This window comes from Pimephales promelas, chromosome 7, assembly GCF_988280905.1.
Source record: "Pimephales promelas chromosome 7, fPimPro1.hap1.1, whole genome shotgun sequence".
Classification (NCBI taxonomy): Eukaryota; Metazoa; Chordata; class Actinopteri; order Cypriniformes; family Leuciscidae; genus Pimephales; species Pimephales promelas.
This window is the reverse complement of record NC_142775.1, coordinates 41,639,140-41,653,866: the sequence shown is the minus strand read 5'-3', so window position 1 is coordinate 41,653,866 and position 14,727 is coordinate 41,639,140. Positions and strand designations below refer to the sequence as shown.

At 41.8% G+C, this 14,727-nt stretch overlaps 1 protein-coding gene across 1 annotated transcript in view; it reads right to left on the bottom strand.

Moving 5' to 3' along the window:
* Positions 1-5,727, bottom strand: part of LOC120479173 (interleukin-1 receptor type 1) — a 35,760-nt gene extending 30,033 nt beyond the window's left edge. The window contains exon 1 of the mRNA XM_089133529.1: positions 5,436-5,727. The gene's annotated coding sequence lies outside the window, so the exon portion shown is untranslated. The remainder of the gene's footprint in view (positions 1-5,435) is intronic.
* Between the last annotated feature and the right edge of the window lie 9,000 nt (positions 5,728-14,727).

The following is a 14,727-nucleotide window of genomic DNA, read 5'->3' as shown; positions in this document are numbered from 1 at the left end:
GCTGCTAAGAACTGGAAAAAACAGAAGAACAGATCTACTGACTGCTGATGATTGATCAGAATGAACCATGAACCTGATTGTCAAGTCTAGTGAAAGTGTGGGCGGCACTGGATTTAAGAAATGACAATGAAGTTGACCTGGGAAAACTCATTCCAACATGCCACATCATTATAATAATATTTCAACTACTTCCTGACAGGGTGAAGCACACGTTAGCATGCACTTTACAGTAATTCCATCAGAGAGAAAGCACTCAAGGGTTGAGTTCCCACAAGCACAGAAATCTGCGTTATTGCCTGAAGCCTCTGGTCTGATTCTATCCCAACACGCATAAGAACACGCATGAGAACACGCATGAGAACACGCAGGTCTGATTCAGTCCGAACACGCATGAAAACACGCATGAGGACACGCAAGTCTGATTCAGTCCTAACACGCATGAGAACACGCATAAGAACACGCATGAGAACACGCATGAGAACACGCAGGTCTGATTCTATCCCAACACGCATAAGAACACGCATGAGAACACGCATGAGAACACGCAGGTCTGATTCAGTCCGAACACGCATGAGAACACGCATGAGAACAAGCAAGTCTGATTCAGTCCTAACACGCATAAGAACACGCATGAGAACACGCATAAGAACACGCAGGTCTGATTCAGTCAAAACACGCATGAGGACAAGCATGAGAACACGCAGGTCTGATTCAGTCCGAACACGCATGAGAACACGCAAGTCTGATTCAGTCCTAACACGCATGAGAATACGCATGAGGACAAGCATGAGAACACGCATGAGAACACGCATAAGAACACGCAGGCCTGATTCAGTCCGAACACGCATGAGAACACACAGGTCTGATTCAGTCCGAACACACGAGAACACGCATGAGAACACACAGGTCTGATTCTGTCCGAACACGCATTAGAACACGCAGGTCTGATTCTGTCCGAACACGCATTAGAACACGCAGGTCTGATTCTGTCCGAACACGCATGAGAACACGCATGAGAACACGCAGGTCTGATTCTGTCCGAACATGCATGAGAACATGCATGAGAACACGCAGGTCTGATTCTGTCCGAACACGCGTCCGAACACGCATGAGAACACGCAGGTCTGATTCTGTCTGAACATGCATGAGAATACACAGGTCTGATTCTGTCCGAACACGCATGGGAACACGCATGAGAACACGCAGGTCTGATTCTGTCCGAACATGCATGAGAATACACAGGTCTGATTCTGTCCGAACACGCATGGGAACACGCATTAGAACACGCAGGTCTGATTCTGTCCGAACATGCATGAGAACATGCATGAGAACACGCAGGTCTGATTCTGTCCGAACACGCGTCCGAACACGCATGAGAACACGCAGGTCTGATTCTGTCTGAACATGCATGAGAATACACAGGTCTGATTCTGTCCGAACACGCATGGGAACACGCATGAGAACACGCAGGTCTGATTCTGTCCGAACACGCATTAGAACACGCAGGTCTGATTCTGTCCGAACACGCATGAGAACACGCATGAGAACACGCAGGTCTGATTCTGTCCGAACATGCATGAGAACATGCATGAGAACACGCAGGTCTGATTCTGTCCGAACACGCGTCCGAACACGCATGAGAACACGCAGGTCTGATTCTGTCTGAACATGCATGAGAATACACAGGTCTGATTCTGTCCGAACACGCATGGGAACACGCAGGTCTGATTCTGTCCGAACATGCATGAGAATACACAGGTCTGATTCTGTCTGAACATGCATGAGAACACGCAGGTCTGATTCTGTCCTAACAAGCATTACAACACGCATGAGAACACACAGGTCTGATTCTGTCTGAACATGCATGAGAACACGCAGGTCTGATTCTGTCTGAATATGCATGAGAACACGCATGAGAACACACAGGTCTGATTCTGTCCTAACACGCATGAGAACACACAGGTCTGATTCAGTCCGAACACGCATGAGAACACACAGGTCTGATTCTGTCTGAACATGCATGAGAACACGCATGAGAACACGCAGGTCTGATTCAGTCCGAACACACGAGAAGACGCATGAGGACACACAGGTCTGATTCAGTCCGAACACGCATGAGAACACACAGGTCTGATTCTGTCCCAACACGCATGAGGACACACATGAGAACACACAGGTCTGATTCTGTCTGAACATGCATGAGAACACACAGGCCTGATTCTGTCCTAACAAGCATTACAACACGCATGAGAACACACAGGTCTGATTCTGTCCTAACACGCATGAGAACACACAGGTCTGATTCAGTCCGAATACGCATGAGAACACACAGGTCTGATTCTGTCTGAACATGCATGAGAACACGCATGAGAACACGCAGGTCTGATTCAGTCCGAACACACGAGAAGACGCATGAGGACACACAGGTCTGATTCTGTCCTAACACGCATGAGAACACACAGGTCTGATTCAGTCCGAACACGCATGAGAACACGCATGAGAACACACAGGTCTGATTCTGTCTGAACACGCATGAGAACACACAGGTCTGATTCAGTCCGAACACGCATGAGAACACGCATGAGAACACGCAGGTCTGATTCAGTCCGAACACACGAGAAGACGCATGAGGACACACAGGTCTGATTCTGTCCCAACACGCATGAGGACACACAGGTCTGATTCTGTCCTAACACGCATGAGAACACACAGGTCTGATTCTGTCCTAACACGCATGAGAACACACAGGTCTGATTCAGTCCGAACACGCATGAGAACACGCATGAGAACACACAGGTCTGATTCTGTCTGAACACGCATGAGAACACACAGGTCTGATTCAGTCCGAACACGCATGAGAACACGCATGAGAACACGCAGGTCTGATTCAGTCCGAACACACGAGAAGACGCATGAGGACACACAGGTCTGATTCTGTCTGAACATGCATAAGAACACACAGGTCTGATTCTGTCCTAACACGCATGAGAACACACAGGTCTGATTCTGTCCTAACACGCATGAGAACACACAGGTCTGATTCAGTCCGAACACGCATGAGAACACGCATGAGAACACGCAGGTCTGATTCTGTCCGAACACACGAGAAGACGCATGAGGACACACAGGTCTGATTCTGTCCCAACACGCATGAGAACACACTGGTCTGATTCTGTCCCAACACGCATGAGGACACACATGAGAACACACAGGTCTGATTCTGTCCTAACACGCATGAGAACACACAGGTCTGATTCTGTCCTAACACGCATGAGAACACACAGGTCTGATTCAGTCCGAACACGCATGAGAACACGCATGAGAACACGCAGGTCTGATTCTGTCCGAACACGCATGAGAACACACAGGTCTGATTCTGTCTGAACATGCATGAGAACACGCATGAGAACACGCAGGTCTGATTCAGTCCGAACACACGAGAAGACGCATGAGGACACACAGGTCTGATTCTGTCTGAACATGCATAAGAACACACAGGTCTGATTCTGTCCTAACACGCATGAGAACACACAGGTCTGATTCTGTCCTAACACGCATGAGAACACACAGGTCTGATTCTGTCCCAACACGCATGAGGACACACATGAGAACACACAGGTCTGATTCTGTCTGAACATGCATAAGAACACACAGGTCTGATTCTGTCCTAACACGCATGAGAACACACAGGTCTGATTCTGTCTGAACACGCATGAGAACACACTGGTCTGATTTAGTCCGAACACGCATGAGGACACGCATGGACACGCTGCACTCCATGTTCTAAAAACAGGCCTTTCACCGCTTGTTTTGGTGTTTTCAAGAAGTAATCGCAGCAAGATCCAAAACGTTAGCTAACACTATATATATATATATATATATATAGCCATTTAAACCAAAGGCTAAATAAACAAACAAAAATAAATAAACGTGAACATAAAATATGAGTGTAAAATTATTTGTTGATTGAATGAATGAATGAATGAATGAATGAATGAATGAATGAATGAATGAATGAATGAATGAATGAATGAATGAATGCTTTTATTAGGCTTTAGTGTGTATTTACACCAGTCGATTTTTCATTTGATTTTTCACAGTCTGGCAATAATAAGGTCAAAACAAGCTAAAATTAAATGATAAAATGAAAATGAATGTGTATGATAGGAGGTGTATAAGACCTGACCACTGATGATGACTTCAACAACACCACACTTTAAAATTAGTTATTGTTTCCAGAACGGAGTCAATTTAATAACTAGCGCCAGGAAAATACTGAACAAACTAACTGTTTCCACACGTTTTTATCCGAATTAAGTGACATCGAATGAGACATGCCTTATGGAAACAGTAAAATTCGATTGAATTTCATGAATGTCTGTCGACTCAAATGAAATGCGATTGGTCTCATTGGATTTTATCTTGATCGATATACGCTTATGTAATAAACACTGATGGAAACGTTATTTTCCGAATAAATAATGAATTGCGATTAAGTTTTAGGTCATTTTATGGTTGCAACAAACCTGTGTGTCCCACTCTTGTAATTATAATTTCCTCCCTTCTATTTCTCCCTTTTTTCTACCTTCTCCCACTTTCTTTTGTATTACATATAAATGTCTCCCTTTACTCTCATTACCCCAATATTGTTGCCACTTTTTAATCACTTTCTCTTTTATTACTGATTTTATTTATTTTATACTATGTGGTATCTCGATTTCTACTACTGCTTAAGCTAATTTATCTCCTTCTTAATTTTTCCTTTGGATGGAAACACAATTCCACCAGCTTTAAGCGCATGAGGGTTTTTTTTTTTTTTGCCGAACTTCAGATAATTCGATGGACAAGTGGATGGAAACATCGGCTACCGGCCGCTTCAGATACCTGTCTGCGGTTATGTGCCACATCTTAAAGATCTACAACTAGCATAATCTAATGCAATAATGTACATTTGTCTCTATTTTAAGTTTTTTATGCAACTAAAATCACAAGCATTTGAGCAGCACATGTTGAAAAGCCTCCCATGATGCACCTTGTGAACAGCTTAAATCTTCACAAAGAAGAAGCTCGAATAGCTACAAAGTTTTCATTTGTTTAAATTGGACTTCTCTTTGTTTGGGTCACTACATAATTCCCATATAACTGCATATGTGATGTATTCTTATGGCTTTACTGTTAGTCTATTTTAAAATGTCGGGAAAGGACATAAAAATGAAAAATGAGTAAGCGTGTGCTAACTTCTGACAGCCTACTTTTTCCATGTCTCAGAACAGACAGGAACTGGAACATTCATTCATCGAGTTAAATGGTAGGCACGGATTTTCCTCACCGCATGTTTACAGAGGAAATGTGGTAAATGTTTAACCCACATACAGAAGTTAAAGCATGGGTATAAATGAATGAGGTAACACAGATTCTGAAGTGAGGAATCTTACCTACAGTCCTTCTTCCCGAGACAACAAGATTCCCTCAGTAAACGCGCTTTATACTCCAGTCATGTGCACTAGAGACAGCTTTAAGAGACAGCTTCACGTGTCCATGAGAGCCCGAACCCGTCTCTGTGTGTGTGTGTCAGATCTGTCGTGCCACTTCTCCATATCCACAGGAAAAGCAGGTTTTGCAATATCCTCTGAGGTTTGGGAAGCTTCCTCTCCAAAAGTTGCGCAATGAGAGGCGGAGAGAAAGATCTCACTGAAACTTAATCATGTTATTACATTGACTAAAACTCGCGATGACTTTTTAAACGATCTAACAATGTTTCGAGGTGCAGAGGTAGTGAAGTTGACTTGAGCCTGATCCCGGTCAGAGAACGCGCATGTGCAGTTACAGCCAGAGTCCTGCAGGGGGCAGAAGAGTTCAGTTCAGAAAGGGAACATCATCTCTCTCTCATCCTATTACATCATTCATAGTCAAAATAATGAGAACAGAGTAAAATACTGCGAACAATATAAAATACAATGAAGAATAGTACAATAAGATGATCACTTCATTCGTTTATATTAAAATACTGTGAATATAAACTATAAAATACAACAAACAGAAGTCCAAATAAACAAGTAATATAAACAAATGGAGAAGTAATAATACATTTACATTTGTGCATTTTGCAGAAATGTAAATGCACAATTTTCCCCTTTCCATTGGTTGATATTAAATTCCATTGGTTAATAAAATACAGTGCATATAAAATATAAAATACAAACCAAATACAATAAATGATAGTGAAAAAAACAAACAAACAAGTAGGCCTAATATAAACAGATGAAGAAGTGAAAAATAAAATGTGCAATAAAACAAAAATGCAATTAACAAAAGGGAATACTGGATGTAATATTAATGAAACAGACAATTAAAAAAGATGAAGGAAATCTGCAGCATAAATTTGGCATGTGAGATATATATATATATATATATATATATTTTTTTTTTTTTTTTTTTTTTTTTTAAGAAATCAAAATAGATTTTTTTTTTTTTTTTTTTTTTTTTAGGAGTAAGAATAAGAGGAAAATAATTTAATTCCAGATCATGAAGTTCACTCAGATACTCAGAACTGTGGTTTATCCAGGATTGTCCCGTGCCGGATCCTCTGTGGATTAAACAGATTTGAGCTGTTATTGTTCAGTGTTGATGTAAGTTCTTCAGGAGAATAACTCTCATGTCTTTTCATATCTGTGATCATCAGGGATTCATCAGATCCTGGCGCTCCAGAAGGCCTGGGAAAGCCCCCCGCTCCGTGAATAAACCCTTCCCTCCATCTCTCTTCTGCAGGGACTGATTCTGGTTATACCCTCGTGTCCCAGTGCCCGAGTCACAGATTCTGTTCATGCTCATTATGTTATAAAAACTGAATGTTCAGGATTTTTGTAAACATTTTAAAATGTCTTTAGTTTTTTGTTTTTTGTTTTCCTGGTAATGTGAACATTAGGGAGAAAGCATTCCAGTGGATCAATCGGCAAACATGGAATTTTGGAATGTTCTCGTTCAGAAACAAGCAGTAAAATTTTAAAAACACATTTAAAAACAGTCCATAAACAATTTTTTAAATAATGTTTTGAGAACATTATAAGGACCAGATAACTTTGAATGAACATTCGCTTCATGTTACTGGAAGAACCTTTGTTCATAACTTTGAGAAACACTTACCAGAGTGTTCCCTGTTCGCTGGGAAGAAAAATAAACTCCTTCACCGGGTCCATCAGCAATTTATAATAAGCTTTATATCTCGCTCCTGAAAAATGTAACCAAAAATTATAGGTAATAAGTCAGATGTTGTTCCACTGAAGCTCTTCAGATCATCTCAAATCAGGTTCAGTTCTGATAAAACACACCAAACATAGACTTATTTTCACATCCATCTTCACTTTCATTCAAATGATCATTCAGTTTGCATTAAATTAGAGAGGAATGCCAAATAGAAATGTTTTTCCGCGTCGCCCCCAAACGCAAGCTGGTTCTGGCCACTAGAGTGCGCTGTCTTTCTTCTGTTTTTGCTCACTGTGTTCTAGTTTTGCTAAACACACACTGCTCGACATTATGACACACATCGAATCAATCAGAAGAAAAACTAGATCAGAAAGTGGCAGTGTCTGGTTAAAGCAAGGGATGGTACTGTCGTCCGATCGCATGTGTCTTTCTGGGCTTGTTTTCAGTCACGACAGTATAAGAATGTTAAACGATGGAAACAAGGTTTAAAGGTAGTGTAGGTCAGAATTTTTTTAAAAAAAAAACTTTTTTTTTCCAAATTTCTTTAAACCTTCTCTATATATCAATGCATAATTAAAATCGAAGTACTCTGAAAAAGAAAGTGTAAAAATCGAGTGTCTGTAGACCTCTCACGACTGTTTTAGAAACAGCTCATTATTTCCATTCACTTCACCCCCCCCCCCCCCCCCCCCCACGCTTCTGGGCTCCTTCCAAAGCCACGCCCCCGTGCAAGAGGCCGTGCTATTAGGGTCCGAGGACGGGGTAGTCGAAGTGCAGCTAGGGCAAGGAGCACTTTTTAGACAAGAGGCCTGCGTCGAGTTTTGCATCTTCAAGCGCAAACAAGGGCATGCGAACAGGTACGATCTGGATACGCGCAAGTGGGCAGGTCCCGTGTGGCAAAAGGGTGGTTGCCATGGTTGCGAGAGAGTGACAGTCGCCTATGCCAATCCATTGTTTCGTCCCGGTTCGAAATAATGAGCTGTGTTTAGTGCATTAAACAGTCTAGAGTCACTCAATTTTTATTCTCTTTTTTTTTTAGATTTTAATTATGCATTGATATATATATATATATAGAAAGTTTAAACAAATTTGGAAAAAAGTTTTTACAAAATTCTGACCTACACTACCTTTAAATAAAAAAGTGTTTCTTCTCGAACAAGAAAAAATAAAAAATAAAATAAAATTTTTAAATAAAAAAGTGTTTCTTCTCGAACAAGAAAAGCCCCAATAAATAGAGAGAGGCTTTTACAGGATGAGAAGGGTAAATATCCATGCATAGATATTAATACTCAAAATGTTATTGAACTATCAGAACTTCATCAGGCAAAACAAATGATACTTGAAATCTATATCTGTACTGAAAATTTGTTGAGCAACAGATTTTGTGTGAAAATAAATTATAAAAGTGGTTTATTTTGTTTAAAAATCTTATAAATGCATAAAGTTACGAGGGGGTCTTTTACTGCACAGACTCACCTTTTTATACAATTACTTTACTAGTTTTTAATAATGTCTAAGGTAATACTTATTCAAAACAATCACTTGAGCAACGTTTGTACTATTTTCTGTTTATTTTGATAAATAAAACCATTTTTTTTTTTCAATAACTAAACTGTCATTAAAATATGTTTACTGGTACTTATGTGTTTTGGCTGCAATGGCGACAAAGAGATCACCACAAAAAAAAAAATGCTGTAAAATTCCCCACAAAATTATATGATATCTTCGCAGAAGTGGCGAGAGAGCGATTGCTCAGAAATACACGCAAGGTTTGGACGAAATGATGAATTCCTTCTCAAATCACACAGAACGTGCAGTGGCAATGACAGGAATGCAAAGAAATTCAACAGTCACACACAGAGACTTTTTTTTTTTATAAAATAATGAAATGTTATATTTCTATCTCTAGGGGGCGCAATTTCCCAGATTTGTGTTCAGTAGAACTGATCTGAAAACAGTACTAGCATTCTGTGCTCATATTATTCTGCGGTATAAAACAGGCGAGCAGTGATGAACTGACCCTTCAGGAGGATCGGTCCGCGTTTAACACCCCTGCCCTGATATCGTAGAAATGGCAAGAGTGGACAGTAACAAGTGTATTGACTTGAGTACTGTACTTTAGTACACTTTAAGAGTATCTGTACTTAACTTGAGTATCATTTTTTCTGGAAACATTTTACTTTAACTTCACTGCATTTGAAAGACAAACATCATACGTTTTACTGCACTACATTTCTGTCAGAGTCTTTGAGTACGTCAGTCAGGATGAAATGATGATGGTTTCTGACGTCAACACCATCTCCGTTTCCAACCACAATACAACATCTGTCCAACGTTGGAGATTAATATCAATCTGGGTTTCACTTTCAACGTTGTGTTTGGTCTGGTAAATGCAGATTTTGTCATTGTTTTGGAGCACACAAGCTTATAGATAACAGCAAGGCTAACATATTCAGACTAAAAGCCAACAAACTTTAAACAGGGCACTATATGAGGAACAGGCGTGAGTGTGTCGAAACCGTTTCGGGATTGTTCTCCACACAATGACCAAATCAATGCAGTTTCAAAGAGTTTTGAAGAGCTTCAAACAGCACTGCACGATCCCAGATTGTGTGGAGAAAAATCCACACCCCTGACCCTTGAACTCTTGACCCATGTAAACCATTAGCCATTGGCACACAGTCAGTGCTCCCACTGCAATCCTTCCTCCTCGAAGTTGTACTAATGAAAATGTATTTCCTGATATCAGAAATAGACATTGTTACTAGAAAAAATACATTATTAATATCAAAAATTCACATTTTAAATAGTACAAAGTTAATTGTGTCAATGTGTTTTATATGATCAAAGCAATACTTGACGGTTATTATTTACTGAGAGATATGCATATGTCCATATTGACCAGTAGTATGTCCAGCCAATCAACATTTGAAATACAAAATAGCCTATAAATCAATGTCAAAGTCAATACACTGGTCCATCACTCCCATACTGTACTGGTCCATCACTCCCATACTGTACTGGTCCATCTCATACTGTACTGGTCCATCACTCCCATACTGTACTGGTCCATCACTCCCATACTGTACTGGTCCATCACTCCCATACTGTACTGGTCCATCTCATACTGTACTGGTCCATCATACCCATACTGTACTGGTCCATCACTCCCATACTGTACTGGTCCATCACTCCCATACTGTACTGGTCCATCTCATACTGTACTGGTCCATCACTCCCATACTGTACTGGTCCATCACTCCCATACTGTACTGGTCCATCACTCCCATACTGTACTGGTCCATCTCATACTGTACTGGTCCATCACTCCCATACTGTACTGGTCCATCTCATACTGTACTGGTCCATCACTCTCATACTGTACTGGTCCATCACTCCCATACTGTACTGGTCCATCTCATACTGTACTGGTCCATCACTCCCATACTGTACTGGTCCATCACTCTCATACTGTACTGGTCCATCACTCTCATACTGTACTGGTCCATCACTCCCATACTGTACTGGTCCATCTCATACTGTACTGGTCCATCACTCCCATACTGTACTGGTCCATCACTCTCATACTGTACTGGTCCATCACTCTCATACTGTACTGGTCCATCACTCCCATACTGTACTGGTCCATCACTCTCATACTGTACTGGTCCATCACTCTCATACTGTACTGGTCCATCACTCTCATACTGTACTGGTCCATCACACCCATACTGTACTGGTCCATCACTCCCATACTGTACTGGTCCATCTCATACTGTACTGGTCCATCATACCCATACTGTACTGGTCCATCACATCCATACTGTACTGGTCCATCACTCCCATACTGTACTGGTCCATCACTCCCATACTGTACTGGTCCATCACTCCCATACTGTACTGGTCCATCTCATACTGTACTGGTCCATCATACCCATACTGTACTGGTCCATCACATCCATACTGTACTGGTCCATCACTCCCATACTGTACTGGTCCATCACTCCCATACTGTACTGGTCCATCACACCCATACTGTACTGGTCCATCACACCCATACTGTACTGGTCCATCACTCCCATACTGTACTGGTCCATCTCATACTGTACTGGTCCATCACTCCCATACTGTACTGGTCAATCACTCTCATACTGTACTGGTCCATCACTCCCATACTGTACTGGTCCATCACTCTCATACTGTACTGGTCCATCACTCCCATACTGTACTGGTCCATCACTCCCATACTGTACTGGTCCATCTCATACTGTACTGGTCCATCACTCCCATACTGTACTGGTCCATCTCATACTGTACTGGTCCATCACTCCCATACTGTACTGGTCCATCACACCCATACTGTACTGGTCCATCACTCCCATACTGTACTGGTCCATCTCATACTGTACTGGTCCATCACTCCCATACTGTACTGGTCCATCACTCTCATACTGTACTGGTCCATCACTCCCATACTGTACTGGTCCATCACTCCCATACTGTACTGGTCCATCACTCCCATACTGTACTGGTCCATCACACCCATACTGTACTGGTCCATCACTCCCATACTGTACTGGTCCATCACTCCCATACTGTACTGGTCCATCACACCCATACTGTACTGGTCCATCACTCCCATACTGTACTGGTCCATCACTCCCATACTGTACTGGTCCATCACACCCATACTGTACTGGTCCATCACTCCCATACTGTACTGGTCCATCACACCCATACTGTACTGGTCCATCACTCCCATACTGTACTGGTCCATCTCATACTGTACTGGTCCATCACTCCCATACTGTACTGGTCCATCACACCCATACTGTACTGGTCCATCACTCCCATACTGTACTGGTCCATCACTCCCATACTGTACTGGTCCATCACACCCATACTGTACTGGTCCATCACTCCCATACTGTACTGGTCCATCTCATACTGTACTGGTCCATCACTCCCATACTGTACTGGTCCATCACACCCATACTGTACTGGTCCATCACTCCCATACTGTACTGGTCCATCACTCCCATACTGTACTGGTCCATCACACCCATACTGTACTGGTCCATCACTCCCATACTGTACTGGTCCATCACTCCCATACTGTACTGGTCCATCACTCCCATACTGTACTGGTCCATCACTCCCATACTGTACTGGTCCATCACACCCATACTGTACTGGTCCATCACACCCATACTGTACTGGTCCATCACTCCCATACTGTACTGGTCCATCACTCCCATACTGTACTGGTCCATCACTCCCATACTGTACTGGTCCATCACACCCATACTGTACTGGTCCATCACTCCCATACTGTACTGGTCCATCACACCCATACTGTACTGGTCCATCACTCCCATACTGTACTGGTCCATCACTCCCATACTGTACTGGTCCATCACACCCATACTGTACTGGTCCATCACTCTCATACTGTACTGGTCCATCACATACTGTACTGGTCCATCACTCCCATACTGTACTGGTCCATCACACCCATACTGTACTGGTCCATCACTCCCATACTGTACTGGTCCATCACTCCCATACTGTACTGGTCCATCACACCCATACTGTACTGGTCCATCACTCCCATACTGTACTGGTCCATCACATACTGTACTGGTCCATCACTCCCATACTGTACTGGTCCATCACACCCATACTGTACTGGTCCATCACACCCATACTGTACTGGTCCATCACACCCATACTGTACTGGTCCATCACTCCCATACTGTACTGGTCCATCACTCACATACTGTACTGGTCCATCACACCCATACTGTACTGGTCCATCACTCCCATACTGTACTGGTCCATCATACCCATACTGTACTGGTCCATCACGCAGAAATTATTCAAGAAGTTTATTTGCATTAAATCTGAAAGGCATTATATAAATACAAATATAAGCCTATTATCATTAATAAGAGTATTATCATCATATCCAAATGGATGGAAACATGCTTTTCAACACACATTAGTTGACTCAAGCAATGTGTTGTGGAGCTTTACGCTCAGATCATTTCAGTGCCGTTTGTGATCCCTGTTTTCAGTGGGATCATCTCAGGTTGTGTACGTTTATTCAAGAGGGCTATTGAGAAAAGCCAGTGTCAACAGACCCGTACGTGGAGCTAGTCAGCTGTTATTTGCCCGACAAATCCCACTGTCATTTTCCAGAAGGAGGGCTATCGGTTATCCATGAGCTCCAACAATGTGGCTCATCATGAATGAGCAGTGTTTGACAGAGCGCTCGGCTACGGTTACGAGTTTGCTCTTCAGCGCTGGATAAATGGAGTAAGTCATGTATTGTACACAGTATCAGAGCTCTTTGATTATCGTATTATCCTGTTAATGCCGAGGCCGTTTGGATTGGGTCCGCAGACATGATCTTTTGACTAAGCAAACATCAGACCCGAGCGCTTCATCCAAGTGCCGCCAAACCCTGCAGAGATACTGTGACAGCTTATCTGCTCAAACACGGCCCGTCTCAATATGTACACGCACTCCTTCATCACCCAACACTATTGATTGAGATTATGATAGTGGAGTTCTGGGAATTGATCTGCTCCAATGGGACTATTGACTTAAGCTCTCAAACATGAAATCCATCGTCAAGCGGCCCTCTTGTATTTTCGCAAGGCTTTTCTGTAATCTCTCGCTAACACGGGGTTTTCGGCTGATGTCCCATCCCATCTAATGACTCATAATAAATACACAATAATACAACTAATTTGATTTCTGGGTGTTGAATAGCTGGCGCGGCTTTATGTGGGATTAGGGCTGTATGACATTAGGGCCTTGTTTTAGCCGTCCCAGTTTCAATGCAAACAAGAGCACTTCAACAGAAGACCGGATTGTTTGTAGATGTTCGGCTCGTCGATGCCTGCCTTCGATTTATGGGATTTTGACTTTGCATAATTAATGTAGTTACAAGGCAAGCTATCTGCTGTATACTTTGTTACAGTTTACTTTGCAATGCGCAAGTAAACCATTTTCTGCAAGACTTCGATTCATGAGCCGCTGTAAGAAATATCCAGAATAGTGCAGTAAACGGTCAAATTGATTGGATTAAAAAAAAAGTGTGATACGTACATTAAAATAATATGACAACAAATACAAGTTTGTAATATCAAAAAGCATCCCCGCTAACAAAGAACATTTTGCTAATGTTCTCATTAAGTTATGAAAATATCCAGTTTATTTTAGATGTTTTAAAATACGGGAACATTAAATTAGGTATTTTTGCAAAGATTGTGGAAATATTTAGAAACATTTAAATAAAACACTAGACAAGAATAATAAATTATAATGTAATAATTAATAAATAAACTTTATGTGCTAACATTTGGATAACTTGCTCAGAATATTGCTAATATTTATATAACTTATATGCAAAACGTTTGTAAGCCTAGTTCCCTTTCAAGGGAACTCGAGCTGCTTCGAAACGCTGTGGAAACGCCACACAAGCCTCGACCACACACCTGCTCATCCTCGGCTAGG